General features: G+C 43.4%; 1 protein-coding gene across 7 annotated transcripts in view; it reads left to right on the forward strand.

Moving 5' to 3' along the window:
- The first annotated feature begins 12,100 nt into the window (after nt 1-12,100).
- KIDINS220 (kinase D interacting substrate 220) overlaps nt 12,101-21,300 on the forward strand; it is a 1,251,292-nt gene continuing 1,242,092 nt past the window's right edge. For 3 of the 7 annotated variants that reach the window (XM_085610739.1, XM_085610743.1, XM_085610745.1), the window contains exon 1: nt 12,111-12,244. The gene's annotated coding sequence lies outside the window, so the exon portion shown is untranslated. Of the gene's footprint in view, nt 12,250-21,300 lie in introns of all 7 variants that reach the window. The other 4 variants (XM_085610741.1, XM_085610744.1, XM_085610740.1 and 1 more) reach the window with 3 other exon arrangements.

The following is a 21,300-nucleotide window of genomic DNA, read 5'->3' on the forward strand; positions in this document are numbered from 1 at the left end:
AATGTTGGAAAGGGAAAGGGACAATTTAATATAGAGGAAGCCAAAAAGAGGTGGCCATGTCATAATTGCGGAAGAATAGGGCACTGGAAATCTGAGTGTAAATTTCCCCGGAGTACTAATGGTGATAATGCATCATTGAATTCGCAGGTGCAGAAAGAGGTGAGTTGTCAACCACAGCGACAGCAGCAGGATGTTGCCCAACAGAATCAGGCGCCAAAACCGCCTTTTCCACAGAGCGTAAATCCTCAGAAATGCAGTAATGAGACAGGATTCTACAACGAAGAACAGGTAACTAAGCTGCCGCGCGCTAGTGCTGTTTCGCAGTATTGGCTACAACGCGATGAGAGTGAGTCAGAAGAAAGCTATTGACGGTGCCGAGGGGAGGAAGAAGAGTGCGTACTTGGCGCAACTCTAGAAGTAGACCCGACAGGCCCTTTTGTCGATGGAAAGGTAAATGATGAAAATATTACTTTCCTAGTAGATACTAGTGCTACTCGTTCAACTGTCAGGTCAGCTGATGTTAAAAACCTTCCTTTTTCGGATGAAGCAATCCAAGTAGTTGGGGTATCCAACAGACAGATTTAAACATATCTCACTGAACCAGTAAAAGTTAACATAGGGAAATTTTCTGAAATGCACCGCTTTGTCGTGTGAGATTCAAGCCCTGTAAATTTGTTAGGAAGAGATTTATTGTGCAAAATCAATTGCACCATATTTTGCACTCCCAATGGTATAGCATTTGAGACCCCTGATGAAGATGTACTATATAAAATGACTATGGCTAATATGGAACCTGAGATTACTGAGGCATTTGCTGTATTTAACCCTGAAGAACTACCAAAGGAACTGAAAAAGACACTAAAGGCAGAGGTCTGGGATTTTACAGGAGAAGATGTAGGGTTAATAAAAAATGTGGATCCTGTAAAAGTGACTATAAAGGAAGGAATAAGTTACCCAAATATTCCTCAGTATAAATTGACACCCCAAATAATTGAAGGAGTTACTCCTATAATAGAGAAAATTATTAAACAAGGTATTTTGAGAGAAATAATGAGTAGTCCATGTAATTCACCAATTATGGGCCTGAAAAAGCCTAATGGAACGTTCAGAATAGTGCAAGATTTGGGAAAAAGAAACAAAATAGTTGTCATGTTGTCCTATTGTACCAAATCCTTCAGTGATTTTGTATCAGATTCCACATGATGCAGAATGGTACACAGTGATTGACCTGTGTCATGCTTTAATTTCCATCCCATTGCATAAAGACAGTCAGCCGATTTTTGCGTTCCGGTTTGGCGAACGTATTTTGGCATGGTGCCGAATCCCACAGGGGTATACAGAGAGCCCCTCAATATTTAACCAGATATTGAAAAGGTCCTTAGAAGATCTAGAGATGTCCGAGAGCTCAGTACTAGTCCAATACATTGACGACCTGCTTGTGGCGTCAAAAACACAAGAAGCTTGTGTAGTGGATACCATAGCCTTGCTAAATCATCTAGCAGATGAAGGACTTAAAGTATCCCCATCGAAATTGCAATTCTGCCAGAAAGAAGTACAATATTTAGGCCATAAATTTGAAAAGGAACTGAGGAAAATAACAGCAGAAAGAATCAAGATAATAAAAGGAATGAGAGCACCAATGACGCAAAGAAAAGTGAGAATGTTTCTTGCAATGGTAGGATATTGTCGTCAGTGGATAAGTAACTTTTCCCTGATTGCAAAACCTTTGGTACGCCTGACAAGAAGTGATGTAAAAGATCCCATTGAATTGAATAAAGAAGAGTTAACAGCCTTTAAACAATTGAGAGACAGTTTGTTTGAGGCACCAGCACTTGGTATGCCTGATTATGAGAAGGAATTCGAACTATACTGCAGCGAGAGGAATGGATGTGCACTCTCTGTATTAATACTGAAAAATTGAAAACTGAGAAGACCAATTGCATATTTTTCAGCTATACTTGACCCAGTAGCTGTAGCATTACCTGGTTGTCTGAAAGCAGTGGCTGCCACTTGTAAGAGTCTGGAACAGAGCTAGGGAATTGTGATGGGATATCCTGTGCGAGTATTTGTACCTCATGATGTGGCAATCCTTTTAATAAAGAGCCGCACTCAGTTCATGACACATAGTCGGCTGATTAAATATGAAAAAGTCATATTAGGTGCAACAAATGTGAGCCTTGTAAGATGTCTGAATGTGAATCCTTCAATGTTATTGCCGGATGCTGAGAATGTGGAAGTCAGAGATGATGTGGATCATGACTGTTTGGATGTGCTTGATTTCTGTACCAAACCACGACCTGATATAAAAGATGTACCTTTGACAGAAAGTGACTATGTGATGTTTGTGGAAAGATCATGCTTGAGATCAGACGAAGGAACTCTGAGTGCAGCATATGCAGTGTGCACAGTAGCAGCAGTAATGGAAGCATCTTATCTAAAAGGAGTAAAGTCAGCCCAAGTTGCTGAGCTATTTGCTATGACCAGAGCATGTAAGTTGGGAAAGCATGTGAGAGTGACTGTGATAACTGATAGTCAGTTTGGCTTTGGTGTTGTGCATGATTTTGGCCAAATTTGGTCACAGAGAAGATTTTTGACTTCAAGTGGAACCCCTATAAAGAATGCTGAAGTGGTTGGGAAATTGCTTGAAGCGATAAAGCTGCCTAAGCAATTGGCTGTTTTGAAGTGTGCTGCACACTCCAAGACCGGAGATTACATCGCAGCTGGGAATCAGTATGCAAACGATATGGCTCAATATTGTGCGCGAAACTAGAATTCGGTAAACAGGGCAAAAGAGAAGGAAATTAATTAATGTCCCTTGTTGTTTACTAACATTGTGAATACATGGGAAGAAGTGAGGCAGTTACAGGAAGAAGCAGGAGATGAGGAAATGAGACAATGGGTCAAGGCAGGATGTGCACCAAGGGTGTCAGCCATGGCCCGGATGTATCATGGACAAGCACACGTAGGGAGAGATGCAATGCTTAGACTATTTAAACAGACATGGTACAATGCAAAATTCAGACTTGTAGCTAAGAGTCTTTGTCAACGATGCATTATATGTCAGCAATTCAATCCTGGAAGAAAAACAGTGGTAAGTCTAGGAACGATAGGTCGAGAAGGAGGGCCTTTCACCAGAATGCAAATCGATTTCATTGAGATGCCTCTCTGTAACAGGTTGAGGTATGTTTTAGTGATGGTCTGCCTATTTTCTAGATGGGTAGAAGCATATCCCACAAGAAGAAGTGATGGAATAACAGTAGCAAAACTGCTTTTGAGGGACTTAATCCCAAGATTTGGATTTCCAGTCACAATTGAGTCAGATAGAGGAAAACATTTCCATAATGAAATCATGAAGTTAATTTGTGAAGCTTGCAGATCAGATCAGCTGGGGGCGTGTCTTCCAGGGAGAGCTGCCCAGGTGTAAGCAATTGGGCGCGCAGGGGCTCCTGGGCAATGGAGTCCCCTGCTGCTCGCAGCCCTGTCAGCTGACGCACACCCGGCTCTATTCAGTCCTGCTCCAAACCGTTTCCGCAAATCCTGATGGACGCTGCGGGACCCGCGCAGCGGGTCCGGCGAGGTGCTCACGTCGGTGGGGCAAGGAGAGTCCTGGTGCAGTTCCGCGTTGGTTCAAGATCAAAAGGTGAGTCCCAAAGGCTCCAAGTGGAAGGGCAGATTTAGCTTGCAGATCAGCTGGGGGCGTGTCTTCCAGGGAGAGCTGCCCAGGTGTAAGCAATTGGGCGCGCAGGGGCTCCTGGGCAATGGAGTCCCCTGCTGCTCGCAGCCCTGTCAGCTGACGCACACCCGCCTCTATTCAGTCCTGCTCCAAACCGTTTCCACAAATCCTGATGGACGCTGCGGGACCCGTGCAGCGGGTCCGGCGAGGTGCTCACGTCGGTGGGGCAAGGAGAGTCCTGGTGCAGTTCCGCGTTGGTTCAAGATCAAAAGGTGAGTCCCAAAGGCTCCAAGTGGAAGAGCAGATTTAGCTTGCAGATCAGCTGGGGGCGTGTCTTCCAGGGAGAGCTGCCCAGGTGTAAGCAATTGGGTGCGCAGGGGCTCCTGGGCAATGGAGTCCCCTGCTGCTCGCAGCCCTGTCAGCTGACTCAAACCCGGCTCTATTCAGTCCTGCTCCAAACCGTTTCCGCAAATCCTGATGGACGCTGCGGGACCCGCGCAGCGGGTCCGGCGAGGTGCTCACGTCGGTGGGGCAAGGAGAGTCCTGGTGCAGTTCCGCGTTGGTTCAAGATCAAAGGTGTGAAGCATTGAATGTACAAAAAAAACTGCATTGTGCCTATCGGCCAGAGACTTCTGGTGTGGTAGGACAGGTAAATGGCACTATTAAAAACAGATTAGGGAAGATGTGTTTAGCCACAGGACTGAAATGGCCTTATGTCTTGCCTCTGGTACTCATGACTATTCGATCAATTCCAGATAGGAACACAGGTTTGAGTCCCCACAAAATTGTGATGGGGAGAGCAATGAGGCATGTATTCATACCAGTCAACAAGTTATTGCCTATCTCTGATGACTTGGTGTTGGATTACTGTAAGGGGCTGGCTGACGCCGTACATTTTGTGTTTCATCAGGTTGGATCGGATGCCATCACCCTTGAAAAGAAGCCAGCTCATGATCTGAGCCCAGGTGACTGGGTGAGAATTAAAGTGCACAGAAGAAGGAACTGTTTGGTCCCACGTTGGGGAAAACCACGACAAGTGATTTTAACTACAACAACAGCTGTAAAGTGTGCCAGAATAAAGAACTGGATCCATGCTAGTCATACCTTGCGAATTACAAACCCAGTAGATAACAAGGAAGGAGAGTATTTTGAAGAATCAGAATCCAGCTCTGAATCTGATACTGAAGACACCAGAACAGGACAAAACTCTGAAAGGGGGGAAACAGAACCAAATTTGACTGTTGCCCCAGAGAACATTCCCTTGAGGAGGAAGTTGCAGTTCTCAGACACCAGCTCAGACTCAGAAACTAAACAAGCCCAAGTACATACAGGAAAAGAGAAAAACTGTGAAGAGACAATTAAAGAAGTTCTCGATAAAGAAATTCCTGATGGAAAGTTGAGAGAAATTCCACCTGAAGTAACAAAAGCAGATGGTCAGGTGACAGAAAGTGAGGGAAAGGTTTTTGCGGAAGACCCCTGAGGAGTTGTAGGGAATTCAAACATCCAGTTAGAAGAAGGGACAGTTAGTCAGCAGGAAGATTGTGTGCAAGAAACACGAGGAGGGACAGAAGTAGAGAAAATAAAAGAAGTGGTGGAAAGAAAAACAGCTGAAAGTAAAAGTCAAGTTGAAACAGAATCAGAGGACAGTGATGAAGAAGTACCAGAAGGTCGAGTTCTGAGAAAAAGAGCATGGAGAACTGAGAAAAACGAAAAAGAAAATAATTTGAAAAGATCAGCAAGAGATGAAACCTGGCCAAACAAAATAAAGAGATTGAGATACCGACTGACACGAGTAAATTCATCCAGAGCTGAACAAGTGAATGAAGTATCTAGTCAAGAAAAGTTGAAAGACGAGGGAAAAACGACAACCGAAGAAAATAAGATAACTAGCAAACCAAACCAGAAGTATAAGTCGCCGGAATGGTCATATGTGGCGCTGCCTGAAATGAAAGAAGAGGCGGATAGTGAAGAAAATCCAGAGGTGACTGTACCAGAAGTGGTAGAGGAAGACGAAGAATCAGAAATTCTGAGAGTTATCTTGTCCGACATTGGAGAAGAAATGGATGTTCAGGAAGTTCTGTATCAAGATTGTGAAAGAAAAGTGAAAGACGATCAAATGCCAAACTGAAAAGACCAAAAGTGATACCAATGGAAAGACAATAAAATTACTGGAAGAGACATAACTGATAGAACCAAGTAGGTGCTTAGAGCCTTGGGTTAGACAACAACTAGTTGTGAAGTAGAAGAGGCTAAGTCAAAAGACACTGATCATTTTTTGAAATGGCAAACACAGAGAGTAGAAAAACTAAATGTATATTTCTTAGAAGGTGGTTAAAAATGTGTTGTTGTTGTACATGATAACTAATGCTTCTATGGAGTGCTTTGGCTTTGATGATCTCATTTAAAGTTACACTAGATACAATAGAAGGACATAGTGAGAATAAAACTAATGTAGAAAAGTTTAAGACAGTAGACCCGACTAAAATAGATAGGAATTATTTACATAAAGACAGGTCTATAAATGATTTCTCTAACAATGCATTTTCGAAACTACTATTTGAATATGTAAAGACAATGGACGTAAGGGACTGCCAGTAACGTATGGAATAACATGTAGTGTAATAGCAAGTTTGTTTTACAAAATAGGGAAATTAGAATATTACTTTTCAGATATAGATAACATATTTTCACAAGTACCTGTAATTAACAAATTGAATATAGTAAAACCTGCAAAGGTATTGGGTGAATTTTTCTTAGAAACTAAAGAATTAACATTAGAGTCCATATTTAGAAATAATCTAACTTGTAGTTTAAAGAAGGAGGAGAAAGTGTTCTTGGATATGGTGAAAGAAAGGAGATTAAAAATGCAAACGAAAGTATCTGAGGGAAAAGAGGAATGGACAGTCTGGGATGTTGAAAAGGAAAAACATTTGAAAGGAGAAGCTAGTCCAACAATGGCTTTAGATTGGCCTCAGAAAGGAAAGTTGTGTATTAGAAGGAATCAAACTGTTTATGATAATTATTTTGTAGGTAACAGTGATTGTGTCAGGTGTCAGCAGCTCAAGAAGGAAATAGAACCCACTAACCTCTGCGTAGCAGCCAGCAGGGACGATGTCGAGAAGAATATGATCCCTTCGCCACCGGACACGTTCTCTCCCCAGAGTGTAATATGATACAGCTATGAGGGAACGCACCCGGGGGACAAGGAACAGAAAACAGCACTTCAGGGTCTTTGGCCTTGGGCGTCTGGCCTACGAGGGAACCTCAACTGCCTGTAGGGAGGACACAGAAATACACATTAGGGAAGTTTAGCACGACCCCCTAACCCCTCAATGACCCTGTTTTTCCCCTTCCTGGTTACCAAGGTCATAGAAGTACCTGAGGGTCTGTTATCCCCGACTGAGAACTGTACTATGCGTCACGCCTGCGCTGTTTCCTCACAATCTACAGGAGTGTAAACGCATATATGAAGTGTCACTGTTACCAATCACAGCGACTGACTTATGTGCCCTTCTGGTCTCAGCCCCAAGTTCAGTGTGAGCCGTCAGGATGCCCAGATAAGCACTTTGCGGGAAGGCGATAATCAAAAGAGTAATTATGGGGTAGTCAAAATTAAAGCTCGAGAAGTAGAGCAACACAGAACCTGTTAGCTCAAGGGAAGTGACTGGAAGAACAGGAAGCGTGTTTCACTCGGCAAGAACAAGGTTTGCAATCGGCTGCAAAGAAAGACTGGCTTCTCTGCCTTCACCGACAGCGTCAGGAATACTTAGGAAATCGGAGGCTTTGGTACGATTACCTCCGCTCTTGTGAAGTCTTCACCGCACCACGATTCTTGTGATGTCCTCTAAGGTGTGCCCAGATGAGAAGCCGCTCACTCAATCCGCGGGAAAGAAAGCGTCCGCTTGTAGCCAGGGTCCGGAACGGATTGTCAAGCGCCGTCTCTTCGTCCCGGAAGTATTTTTATTGACTTCCTGGGTATACGGGTCCTCACCCGGAAATGGCCCAGCCTCTGGGAGTTGTAGTTTTGCGCCCTTTTTCTCGGAACGGGAAGACGCGATATTCGCGCCTTTGTCTTCGGCTCCGCAAGTGAAGGAGTATGACAGATTGCCATGATACATATCGAATCATAGGTGGATGGGGTTTAAAGGAGAGAATGATCCAGTTTTTCCTGGATTATATTTTATCTGCGAGAACAAAGCATATTATCGATTACCAGATCACTGGTTTGGCACATGTTATGTGGGCCTGGTTTTCACAAAGATATTCCATGTGGGAAGAGGAAGAGATTGTGTACATGAGTTAGGTAGACAACTAACACGTAGAAAGAGAGAATCTTGGTCAGAAATTGTGGGAGACATTTTTGGAGCATTGATACCAGCAGTGGGGATATCTCTGAATGCACATAAAATTAGAAAATTATCAACAGTAGTGGACCGCTTGTCAACAAGCACCTATGGAGGATTTTTATTGGTAAACACAGAAATGGTTGCCATGCGTGCCATGGTAATGCAAAATCGACTTGCCCTTGATATAATTTTGGCAAAAGAGGATGGAGTTTGTGGAATGCTGAAAGTTCAACATTGTTGTAATTATATTCCGGACCACTGGAGGTTGAAGGTGTCTGGGAAATGATTGGAAAGAAATTATCTTCTATTAAAGAGTTCTTATTAAAATGAGGTAGTACATTTATAGATAAGATCCTATTTCCATTAACCTGTGTAATTTTTCTAGTATTAGTTATGAGACTAGGATGTTTCTGTTGCAAAAGAAAGAAAATACAGAAAAACTTAAAAAAGAGAAACTTTGAAAAAGAAAGAGAATAAAAGACGAGAAAGAGAATTTGAAGAAGTAGAATTAGAAGAAATGAAAGATAGTATATATAGAAAAGCGAGAGAAGACGAAATGGGGGAAACAGAAATGTGAACTAAAAATCTATGAATTCATTTTCTTTTCATAATAAATTTACAAAATTTTAGGTATTGTGATAAAATCACCAAAGGGGGGGATTGATGGAGCAGGTAGTGCAAAATTTTGTATACCTCCTCTATTTTTGCATGAAAATACTAATTATATAATCTATTAATTATAATATTATTAAACGAATGTTGCATGTATACTAATCAACATTATTAATACTAAAAATACACATGAGATTTGCTAATTGCATGGCTAAATAAATTTTATAACTAAAATCTGTACGCATATTAACAATAGTATATGTGGTAATAGAATACTGCATGATATATGTTGCTTTGTGATGTTGCACCCTTGAGGAGGATCGAAAAAGGTGAATATAATTGCTTTAAATGTCGCTATATGCTAGATATATACAAGCACATAGAGGGATTAGCAAGGGGTTAACATTTGGATCACCATTTCTATGAATTAATTATTATTTTGTGTTTGTTTCGCTTAAGTTGGCATTTGGGCCTAAATCCAATATGGCCGCTGTCATCACACGCCGAAGTGGCCACTGCCTCATGAGGCACGGAGTGAGCTGCGCATGTGCAAGAAATCTTCTAAACCTCGTAGCGACCTTTGCTCAAAGTGTCCCTGGTCAAGGAGACGAAACGGGACATTCGCCAAGACACGGGAACAATCAACCTTACAGTAAACCAGAACAAGCCGATACTTCACTAACCAATGACCTCACCCCTCGAACTGTACTGAAAATCTTGGAGTATTAGTCGTACAATCTCAACCGGCCAATCACGACTGTTCTAAAGTTTAAATTTGTATCTTCTATGGCTTGTTTTATTATAAAAAGGGTAGTAGAATAGGGAGGGCGCGGATGATGATCTCTCTTTCTTTTCATTTATAATTTTCCACGTTTGTTGTGACGCCTTTTCCGAAGATCCAGATGCTGCCCGACCACTTGATGACTGCAAACTTTTTCTAAAAATCCACGGGCTATGATATATGCTTGCACGATTTCTGGTCCTTTGATAAATTGGGACTGTAGCGTGCTGAGCAGAGGACTTTGAGCTTTGGCCTGCTTTTCGGACAATTTACAACAAATTTTGGTTATGCAGAGCCAATGAATTAGAGGACTTCAAATGGCCATATTAGGTAAATATGATTTTCTGCGATTTATTTGAATTGATCTAAAAAACTCTAAACTTTGATGAGACAAATGCAAATAACAATCATTATGAAAATTTAGATAAACAAATATTGATTAACAAGAAATATGAGTTTGTGGTATTGCTGGAGCAGGTAGTACAAAATGTTGTATACCCCCCCCATTCTGCATGTTTATATTAATACGAATAATCTATTAATTGTAATATTATTAATCCGTTTGAAGTGATAACTACCAATTATATTAACGAAAGAATTACACGTGGGACTTGCATTTTGCATGGCAAAACTAATTGTATACTAATATATGTACGCATACTAATGGTAGAAAATTAGAATATTGCATGATATATGTTGCTTTTGTGACGTAATTGTAAGTTGCACCAGATGACATCACTGGGTGAATATAAACGCTTTAAATGTTGCTATTATGCTAGTTAATTACATACACATAGGGGAATTAGTGAGGGTTTAAAATTTTATTAGCCATTTCTATGTTTAATTACGTTTTGTACTTGTTTTGCTTAAGTTGACCATTTGGGCCTAAGAAAGATGGCTGACTGAGACACACAACGGGACTGCTGCCGTATCACGAGGTTTTGGGTGAAGTGCGCCTGCGCTACCGCCAGCAACAGTGGCCTCGTCCTGACCCCAGGCAAGATGTACCAACCAAGGTTGTACTGGGAGAGTTGCCAGGACCACAAAACAAAGGACTGTCTTTAAAACCGGAACCAGCAAGTGTGATGACTTAATCGAATGGACTATGTGAGAACTTCACCGAATGACCCCAAACCCACCAATCAGGACCGTCTAAAATTCATTTTTGATACATTTTGACATTAAAATCCTTATAAAAGTTGGTAGAATAGTGAGTTGATGCGTTCGTTCGATTTGTCTTGCTGCGAATTTCCTGACGTTATGCTGACGGAGAGGACGGTGACACTGCTGGACAGCTGTTTCCATGAATCTTTGACAGACTGAATTGCGGCCTGACTTTGATGAATTACAGATTTTCCACGACTTGATTGACTTAGAGGACGACTAATAGCCAGATTAGGTAAATATGATGTTCTGCGGTTTGGTCGATGATTTTCTAAATTTTGCAATTAATTAGATAAACGATGTTTTGATTAATAGACAAATGTGTTGAGTCGTTTTTTTGAAGAAATTAGATTAAGAGAAGAGTATAAATAAAATAATTGAATTACCAAATACCTAAATTCAACTAACTGATTCATCGCCAAATGAGGGGAATATCACGAGGTTTAAAGTTAATAAAGGTATTCAATGTATATTAGAGTTTAGGTAAAAAGATATTCCTTTCATGTCAGCGTATGGAAACGTATCCCTCTCGTGAGAGCAGATCAATGAAGTGTGAGTGTTGGTGTTATGGGCCCCACCAATGAATGTATTGAGTTAATGTGCTATTGCGATATTTTGGTCTGTGACGAAGGGAGGATTTGACATTCCACGCTGCATCAGTTTCATTGAGGGAAATAAGGATTCTGAGTCTTAAATTGTGTTTTAGCTGGTTCTAAATCACCATCAACCAATCCAACTAAAATGGTCCATTGACCAGGTGGGTGGAGTGCCTTGATGTTTGAGACTAGGGATCTATAGGCGAAGGATATTAATGTATATTTTGTAAAATAACTCTTCTCTCCCTATAGGTTATATAAGGTATTTCCCCCACATGTCCAGCGCTTGAATTACTCATCCCTCCTGTGTGTGCAGACTCGTGAGAGAAACGTATGAGCAGCTGCGTATGAGTGTTGGTGTTATGGGCCCCACCAATGACTGCGTGTGTGAATGAGCTAGTGTGACGTCGGGTCTGCGACGCAGGGAGGGTATCGGTAAATGTTATTCCCCATTTTCCAGTCTTGCGCCGGATCACCTGTCAAGCAACGCCAATCTAAAGTACACACTATATTTTTACCATGGAAATCATCTTTCACAGGCTGCCATGCCAATGCCAACCGGTGGTGCTGGTGCGGCAAGGGGGGGGGGGGGCAGGAAAGTTACAGGTGGGGCACTAATGCTAAATATCTTTGAGCTGATTTCTTCTTTAAATAGTTATTTGGTTTACTCAAGAAATCTTAAATCTAGAAAGATAGTGTTATCATCCCGGTAGGGAAGATGCGTAGACATGTTTAAAACAGTTTAAAAATGTCATCCCGTGCAATGTTATCCCGTGCGAGGTCCTAGCAACCGGACCCCCACCAGCTAGGCGTGAGGTGCTTCAGGTTTCACTTTGCTGCTAGTACTTTGCTGGAGCTCTAGTCATCTTCAGAAAGAGCACGTGAGGCGCATGCGCCCTCAAAGGGCGTCTGTTATGAACACGTGACTAAAACGTCATTGTATGTCTTCTCATCCACAAGCGGAACAGCGGATTGAGAGAGCAAACAGTGCAGTGAGAGACGGAGCGCTCTCGCATCAAGGTTTTCAAGACACCTTGTACCGATTGCTGCCGCCCCCCGGGGCTGCCCAGAGGTGCGGTATGTAGCATGGTTCATGGGTTTGGGCAAAGAGAAGAAAATGAAGACGGGGTTGAAGGAGTGGGATAAGTGGTTGTTGTGCTCAGTGCGCAGGAGCGAATGGTTGATCGATGCCTGAAAATAAATGGAGCTGTCAGACAAAGACGGGCAGGCAGCAGCAGTGGCACCAGCGTTGTACAGCATTATTTATCACCATAGTGTTATTGCCTACTCTCCATTCCGTTGTCGTGCCATGCCACTTAACCTATTCCCCCACACATTCTGCTCCCCCTCACCTTAAATCGCTTACCCCTCTACCCATCAAGTCTTCCCTTTCACCCAACATGTACCCCCTTCGCCCCGACGTGTGTCCCTTCACACACACCCTCTTAACAGATTGAGTACCCCTCTACATCGATGGTGCACCCCTTCAACATCGTTCATGCACCCAGGCCCCTCTACCTCTTCATCGATCATGCACCTACCAAGCCCATCATTCACCTCCTTCGTGCATTATGCTCCTTCTTCAAACGTCCATTCTACTCGTATGTTTTCCCGTCACCCAACATATTTTCTTTACAAGGACCCCTTTATACTGGAGGGCGTGTTTACATTTATATATAGTATAGACCCTAGATACTCCAATTATGGCACTATTGGCATGGATTTCGAAGCGTCGTGTGATGTCGTCCTTGAAGAGTTGCCTCCAAATAGAGGCGAGAATTAATGCGTGCTGCGGTGGAAAGAACTGATCTCTGTATTTGAACGTAATTCGAGAGAAGAATACACGAACCCACAGTTTATTCCAGCTCTGTACATTGTGAAAATGCTCTGACTGCATAGATTAGTAAAAATCCTAGAGGCATCACTGACATATTTAACTGGGTGCAACTAAGGGTTGAGCAGTGTTTAGGTTTACTGTGCATGTATATGGTCACCGTGCTGTATCCATTGTAATTACATTTGGCATTTTTATCTGACGCTGTTGTCATTATGGGCATAATTGAACAATGATCTGTGCATTAAGGGTATGACTGGGGCAGTTTACCCATCACGAAAATTTGTCATTTTTTTTTCTCTCTGGTCACATGCCCTTTACGCATGATTCCATTTTACGTTATAGACATCTGAATACCAAACCATTTAGCATGTTTCCCCCTTGTAATTTTATGTACCTGTTGGTGTTTTTTTGGGCACCACATACAGACTTCTTTTCTATGGCAGAAAGTCCACGAGGAGGATGAAGGAAGAGAATTAAGGCCCTGTTTACCCACTGGTCGAAATTAAGAGTTAGTAGGTATTTAAGGCATCCGATAATTTTCGCATACGTTAAATAATTCTTCCTTCGTCAAATTTCAGTAGGTTCAACCTGCCGAAATTTATTCGGGGAAACGCATAGGGTATTTACACCGTATCATGCATATTGTAGTGTGTTAAACACCAAAATCCAAATGATTTTCACCACCAACTCGTAATTGGTGCTATTTATTGCATGTGATACGTAACATAACTCGTGGTATTGTTATTTATCAGGTGCAATAAATAGCACCTCACCTCGTAATCAGGGTCTAAATAGGCACTACGTAATGCTACTGCAATTCTAGCGGCCTAATTATGAGTTAATTGTTTAATTCTGTCCTGATCATAAAACCCTTGACTTATAGATACTCTTGGATGGGGAACTGATCTTAAGGACTTTCCCTTCATGATATTTCGTTCAACCGATGGAAGTTTAATGACTCTTCATTTTTCTCAATGCCCTGAAGAAGTCCTGTATCAGGACGAAACGCGTCGGCTGTGTTGTGCTTTTAGCATGAAAACTGAATAAAGAGATGTGTTAATGGAACTTTTTGCTTACTCACTGATTGGATCTGGACTATACTAATGTTCTAATTGATTTGTCTTAAACAGAGTGGTGCACCTGTGCTTTGGGTTTATCCCCAACTGTCAATCGTTGCTGTAGCGACACCAGTATTGTTTCCCAGTGTAATGCAGTGGGATATTTGCGTAGCCCCACTGTATCTTCTTTGTGTAGCACTGCACTTTCAGCCTGAGCCCACACCAGGAATGACCTCCTCCATGACTCTAGCTACGGAGGGTGTTTATTTTTCCATTTACGGGTTACTAGTCTTTTAGCTGTTATGAGACCTAGCTCTATAAATCTGGTTGTGACTTTGTGTTTTTTTAAGTCTGGGATACACTCCCAATATGCATTCCTCCCATGTTTGTAGCCGTGGCTGGTCGGTGCATTCCGACAGACGTGCCCGACCTACCTCCAGGGGACTGTTCCACAGCATGTGGAGTAGGTCAGTGCCAATCTGTTCACAGCGGAGGCATGCAGTGTCTGTTAGTTGAAAGTATCTATTTTGTCTGGGGATAAATAGGCTCTATGTATGATGTAGAACTGTATTTATGCGGAATTTTGCGTTCTGCGGAATTTGTACAGTGTTTGCTAGTATATCCCATTCCTTGTCTTCCCAGGGCCTGCCCCTGTCCATTTCCCAGTTGGTGCGCAGTGCCACAAGGGGCCTCTGTGTATGTGTCAAAAGTGCCTCCATTAGCCAATGTACAATATGACTGCCTGTTCCCATAACATGTAGGTATTGTATTACTAAGTGGGATTTGGGTTCAGTGTTCAGCTCCTCCCCCCCCCCCCCCCCCCCCCAAGCCCTAGTCAGGACAGACATAATCGAATTGTGCAATAAGAATTGAATCAGTGGAATATTTGTGCCTTGTATTAATGCTCCGAATGGTGGTAAGGTTCCGTCCGCATATAGGTCCCCCAGTGTTTGCTCCGCCAGGGCTCTTCCATAGTAGAGTTTGAATATTAGCAATTCCCATATGTTGCCACGTTTCTGCATATCTACATACTGGGGCTGAAGGTTATGGTAAACAACAGTTCCAGGGTTGGAATGCCATTTTGAGTCTGTGCAAACCTACTAACTTGCATGTTTTAACTGTTTTCACCAACTCTTCTCTAATCTTTCTCATACTGAGAAAGGTTGGAAATTTACTTCTGACAGTGGCAGACAGAAAACTTCTTCCAGGCTTGGGATAAAAAGAGGTGAACTTGCAAACACTCAGATTTTCGCATGAGAAAATCTACACCTGCATATTTGCTCATGCTAAAATGCAGTTCACAAATATTTTCTAGGAGATCTATTTCTTTGCCTACTTCTGTAAAGTATTGTGAATTCACGAAAGCCGTATATCCGCATTTAATGCGAGGACATAGGTGCACTTTTGAGACTTTATTTAATAATTGGGGCTTGGCATTAACCAAGACCTTTTTGTGTTTTTTTAAAAACTCTCTCTCTTTCTCTCTCTTGATATGGGCTAGCTTGTGAGTGACAGCATTCTGTTGTCTCACAAGGAGCATAGCGACACACAGTTGTTTTTTTCAGTGCCAGGAACTACTGTGGCAATGTGTGCTTTTTGAGACCAAAACAATTTTTGCTTTTGCCAATATTCGTTATAATGGTGAGGTGCCAGCAGCTCCCACACCAATAAGGTTTTACAAAAGCCATGTAAACACAAATGGGGCTGTCCCTAGTTGGGATTCCTACAAGATGTCTAGAGATGCGTATCCAGTGGGGGCATCTCACAAAAAGTGAAGGACTGGCCTCACACACCACCTGGTGTCATGCTTCATCATAGGCCATCCTCGCCCTCTAAAACTTCGTTTGATAGAGGGCGGGCATACACCTGGAAACAGGGATGCACTTCTAAATTAAATGGTGGCCCGTGAATTTGTGAAAAGTGATCTAAAAACCATTATAGTTGTCGATAAACTAATTTAATTAAAGGAACAACTGCATGGTATTAAAAGAAGTGGGCGGTGATTTGTGAACTAATTATCCCATCACCTTGCTAAATCTGGTCAACATGTTTCTGCTTTAGGGTCCCCGGAGGGTACATAGCATTCGTCAGGACCAAGTGTTGTTTAAAGGGCTCCACCTTTTTACGCAAGTAGTATAAAGGATCAACCACTAAAAGACCGGCGGTTGTAAGGATCAATCCCCCGCTAGTCTAGTACTCGCACGAAAAACCTGTAGGAAAAGGAAGAAAACAGGTACATACCGAATGTGTAAGTATCCTGTTTGTAATGTTGCATTACATACATTACCACACTTAAAAACGCGCTTGGTGGTATCTAAGTGAAACACGTGTCATTTATACGTGTCAACACTTATAAGGAGAGATAAGACATGTCTCTCACAGCTTACCTTAGGTCACTAACCTACTTACTCCATGGGAGGTCGAGGGTGGAAGAGCCTACTGTGGCTTTCTGAAAAAAGAGACATAGAATCATAGCCTAGTATTGATAAATCAGGTCCATGATAGGGAGTAAAAGGCATACACACAGATACATGTTTAAAAAGGTGCATTCCTCGTGGGAGGGGTGTAATTGCACCTAAAAGCGTAAAAGTACGCTCTTTCATCCATCCAAACCACACATACTCTTACTGTCATCTTCAGCGCCTCCAGCCGTGTGTCCTACAGTTGTCCGCTTCGCCTCCCCGCCGGTGAGTAATGGTGGGAAGAGAGTGGTCTTTTATACTGTCGTACGTTGTCTAATTGCCTGTTAATTGAGAGGCAATAGATAGCACCTGAGCAAGGTCTAGTGTATGGCTAGAGAGGTGCCTGGTTGCCTGTTTGAGGGCGTTACCTTGTGAGCCACATCCTCCCTAAGAGGGAGTGTCTGTGGTCCATGGGGTGAGTAAAAGCGCGCGTGTGTATGCGCCCGCAGCTCTCCTCCCTGTTCCCGTCTGGGCGTGTAGCAGAGCTCTCGGGCATGCGTCCAGAGCTTCTGTTGTGAGGGCGTATGCGTGTAGCGGCTATATTGTATGCCTTGTGCGCATGCGTGTTTTGTTTCTGCCCAAGTTGGTATTTACTGAAATTAATAGTTCCTTTAATTGCCGCACTTTATGGGGAATGTTCGAAAGTTATGGGCAAGATCCCTCTGGTTATAGAGGTGCAATGTTTAATAATTTATTAAACAGTAGAATTTGAGGGGCATCAACCAATATTAACATAAAGTAAATGTGTGTTTATCCAAGTGGGTACCCACATTCAGGTCGAGCTCAGTGCCATTGTGCCATGTGCAGTGTTGGAGGTTAGTATATCATATTAGACATGTATATTGGCATATATGTTTAGCGCGCATGTTGAGAGAGTAAGTTGTGTGGTTGGCTAAGGTGTTAGTTCATTTTTAGTCATGGCTGTAACGCTACTTGAGTATAACATTGTTTGAATATAGTACTGTACTACTGGTCACTGTGCCAGTTGTAGCCATGGGATTTCATCGTTAAGGCCTGTATCCCATGTGCGCAACCGGTATACCCTGCGTTGTTCCCTGCTATGTAGTTGTCTGCTAGTGTTTGTTTTTTGTTTCCTCATCACCTCCAGAACCAACCAACGTAGATCTGATTCGGTGTGGTTTGCATCTAAAATGTTTTGTCAATCTAGTATTTGATTTTTTTACAGCGGATTGTACTGTGGTGTTCATTAATCCGTGTTTTAACTTTCCTTGTCGTCATACCAATGTACTTCAGGTTGCACGGACAGTTCAAAAGGTAGATCACATTCTCAGTGTTGCAGTTACTGAAGTTCTTAAGTTTCCATTGGTTATTTGTGCCGATATCCACTTCTTTCGTGGTGGTGGTTAGTGGGCAGCACATGCAGCTGCCACATGGAAAGTGGCCTATTGGTTTTGGTTGGCTCCAAAGGGTGTTCTGACCACTGTCCTCTTCGTGTGTGATTTTGGAGTGTACAAGTCGTCCCTGAGGTTCCTGCTTCTCTTGAAAGCGAAGAGGGGAGGTTTCCACTGTCGTTGTCCCCTGTTCAGAATTGCCCATTTTTTTTAGGTCTCGGCTGGCGATAGCATGCGCATGCGCTGCTCTCGGCATCCGAGAGCTTCTTGAAATCAATACGGTTGATGAAGGGGACTTGAAGCCCCGCCCTCTCTTCCTATTGGCTCGCGTCATAGCTTAGGCTAAACGCAGGCTTCTCATTGTAAAGGAGGCTTTTTAGTCCCTCCTTGTTTCCGCCTTGTCTCCTTTTGGCCCCGCCCACCGGGATTAGATCGTTTACTGGCAGCAGTACACAGGCTGTTTTTTGTTGCTTTTAAAAAGTGCGCTCTCGCCGTCGGTCCGTGTCAGTACTACACCACTATCACACGCAGCTGGCAGAGATCTTTTCCCAGCGCGCGCACACACCACTGGTGGGACGCTGTTCTTTACTTTTTGTTAGGTGCCTTACAAACAAAAGCAGGTAGACAACTATCATGTAAATATGACTTGGGAAACAAAAAAATACGCAAAGGTTGCCCACTTCTGATTTTTGTTTGTTTATTTACTTATGTTTACAATGGCGGCACCGGCGCTTGAGCTTTAAATAGCTTAAACTAACACGCGGGTGCCACCATTGTAACAAAAGTAAATAAATACACCAAAATGCGTGTGGTCGGCTTTTTTTTATTTGTTTACCTTTATACCACTTCCTTCCTTCTAAATTGTTGCCATGTATGAACAGACACTAGCGTTTATAAACTTTCTACGGTTATGCTGACCTAACCTTTATCTTTAACAACTTGTTTTCGAGAAATGCATTCTACATAGAATATTTTTAGCCTGCTCTTAAAATGGTCGCTGCTCATAAAGTAACACCGCCCGTGTCCACCGGCATTTCTACGAAGGGTGACGGTTGTTGTTGGAAGCCCTCTGTAGGCATCAGCTGGAACCGTAATGCTCTGCTTTGAAAACAAAAGTCCCACATGACAGGTGCGGCTGGCAGGCCATGTGTATACAATCAGTGTAATCTTGATAAAGTGAAAACTTGTGCTGGATGAATTTTCAGCATATTCAGATAAAGTGGCGTGTTTTGGGCTTGCTGAAAATCCGTTCAGCAGTTTCTGATAGAAAAAAATAATGGACACTTTATCAGGGACCGCCTCTACAATCCAATCAAATGACCAGCAGTCTAGGAGAACCCTTTATGCTGTTAATTTCTTCTGCACTTGCCTGCAACTTAAACCATCCTAGACTGGCTGAGATCCCTCGGGGAGGTGCGGTGCTGCACTGGGCTGCTGGAGACAGTAGACCAGTGCTTTCCAAACAGTGTGTCGGGACACGTTAGTGTGTCGGCTGCTGTCTCTAGGTGTGTCACACAATGCAGTCTAGACAACGCGGTCTAGGCATCATGCAGGATGGTACTGCGCATGCTACTGATGCAGTACCTGTTCCTGCAGAAGAGGAGGAGTTTCCTGTGGTGGACATCAAGCCGTGATTGGAGACAGAGCATCACTGCTGCTCACAGCCACCCAACTGCAGACCCGTTGAAGCATCCGGAAGCAGCAGTGGTGGTGAGTAAACTGCTGGTGGCTCGTGCAGTGCTCTGCGCCACCCCCCACAGTCCCGTTCAATCTAGGGCAGGGGAGGCCATCCGGCACTCACTGTTGCTGCTCTCCTGCAGACCTCTGTAACCTTATTCGGTGGGTAAGGAATGCAGCAGCTCTCGCTCCTTCGCCCCTGCAGACTCCTGCCCCCGCAGACCCTTTCAAGCTTATGTGGGGGGCGACAGCAGCATCGCCAGTGACGCAGATCCACATGCTCGTGGCTCCTGCAGCACTTGCTGCTGCCGCTGCCCGCAGACCTATTCAAGCTTGCACAGGGGGGAGGCGACAGCAGCATTGCCTGTGACGTGGCTCCTGCAGCTCCATATGCTTGCTATCAACCTCATCTCTTTAAAATACTAAGTGTTGCTGGTTATATTCAAATTGTTTTAATTCTTGCACATATTTACATATTGTTACTCCTAAATGACAGCAGTCTTGGAAATGTATGTATGTTATTATTTTACACATCATATTATTTGCTGGTAAAACTCAATTACCGTGTCGCGAAATAATAGATGTCTAATAAGTGTGTCACCAACTTGAAAAGTTTGGAAAGCACTGCAGTAGACTATGTCGAGGGGCTGTGCGCAGCTGTGGAGATGCCCGCTCTGCAACAGCAGCCCGTGGAGGCTGACCTGCGCTAAGCGCGACTTCGTTTTCTTTGATTTCAGCAACACTGAGAGGTGAGTGGGGTCAAGGTGTAAGGGGCAGGGCATACCTATAGCCTAGGTATGGCAGGTAGGTGGTGGTAACACTTTGACACTTTTCTTCCAGAGTTACTACTTTTTTTTTCAGTTTCTGCTGCTATCGCTTTTGTGGGTGAGGGTGGAAAGTGGGAGGTTTACCCTTCTTGTCTTTTGCACGCCCCTTCCACATCGGTGACACCCCGGTGCCCTTCCCTCCCCTGGGTTTTCACTTGTTGCTGATAGTGTGCAATCGGGTACACTTGGACAACACTAATTGGGGCAGGTGGCTCTGACTGAATCTACCCATCAGTGCTCGATCTGGTCCTTTCTGACTCACCATTGGTCCAGTTCTGGGATCCTGGCAGGCTTCTGTCCTGCTCCTCTCAGCACATTGGGGCGAGGGAGAGGGGCTGGCGGTTCTTGGTGCTGCTTTCAGCCTGTTTACCACATCTGCTACATTAATTGTGCAGTCTCTTCTTCCCTTAACTCATATCACTCGTCTCCTCTACCACAGATATATTTAAACTACAGGGAAGGAACTCAAAAGGCCAGGCAAACGGACTGGCTGAGCGATGTGTGCACAGGTACAGTTTGGAGGAGTTGCACTATTAAACAGAGTGACACGTGTTACATGCCTGGAATGAGCTCCAACCTTTGCTGCTTTTCTGAGCTGATACACAAATGTATCAACCGACATCTAATGTTTCCCACTAGATGTTTGGCGATCATTTGTGCACGTAAGGCCTCTCTGTGCCCCAAGAGTCTCAACCCGGAACGCAGCACAACGCTTGCTTAATCTCCAATTGACTGACGAAGTTGTCACAAGGGCCGGAGGCTAATATTTGCTTCCTTAAGTAAAGTTTTTTTTGCCGTCTTCTCGAGGCCTGTTAGTGTCATTTCCTTGTCCCAAGCCACATCGTTCTGTACAGTGAAGATTTCCTAAAATTCCTGTTGCCAAAGCCAACAGCCTGTATGAAATATTTCCATCAC

This window comes from Triturus cristatus, chromosome 6, assembly GCF_964204655.1.
Source record: "Triturus cristatus chromosome 6, aTriCri1.1, whole genome shotgun sequence".
NCBI lineage: Eukaryota > Metazoa > Chordata > Amphibia > Caudata > Salamandridae > Triturus > Triturus cristatus.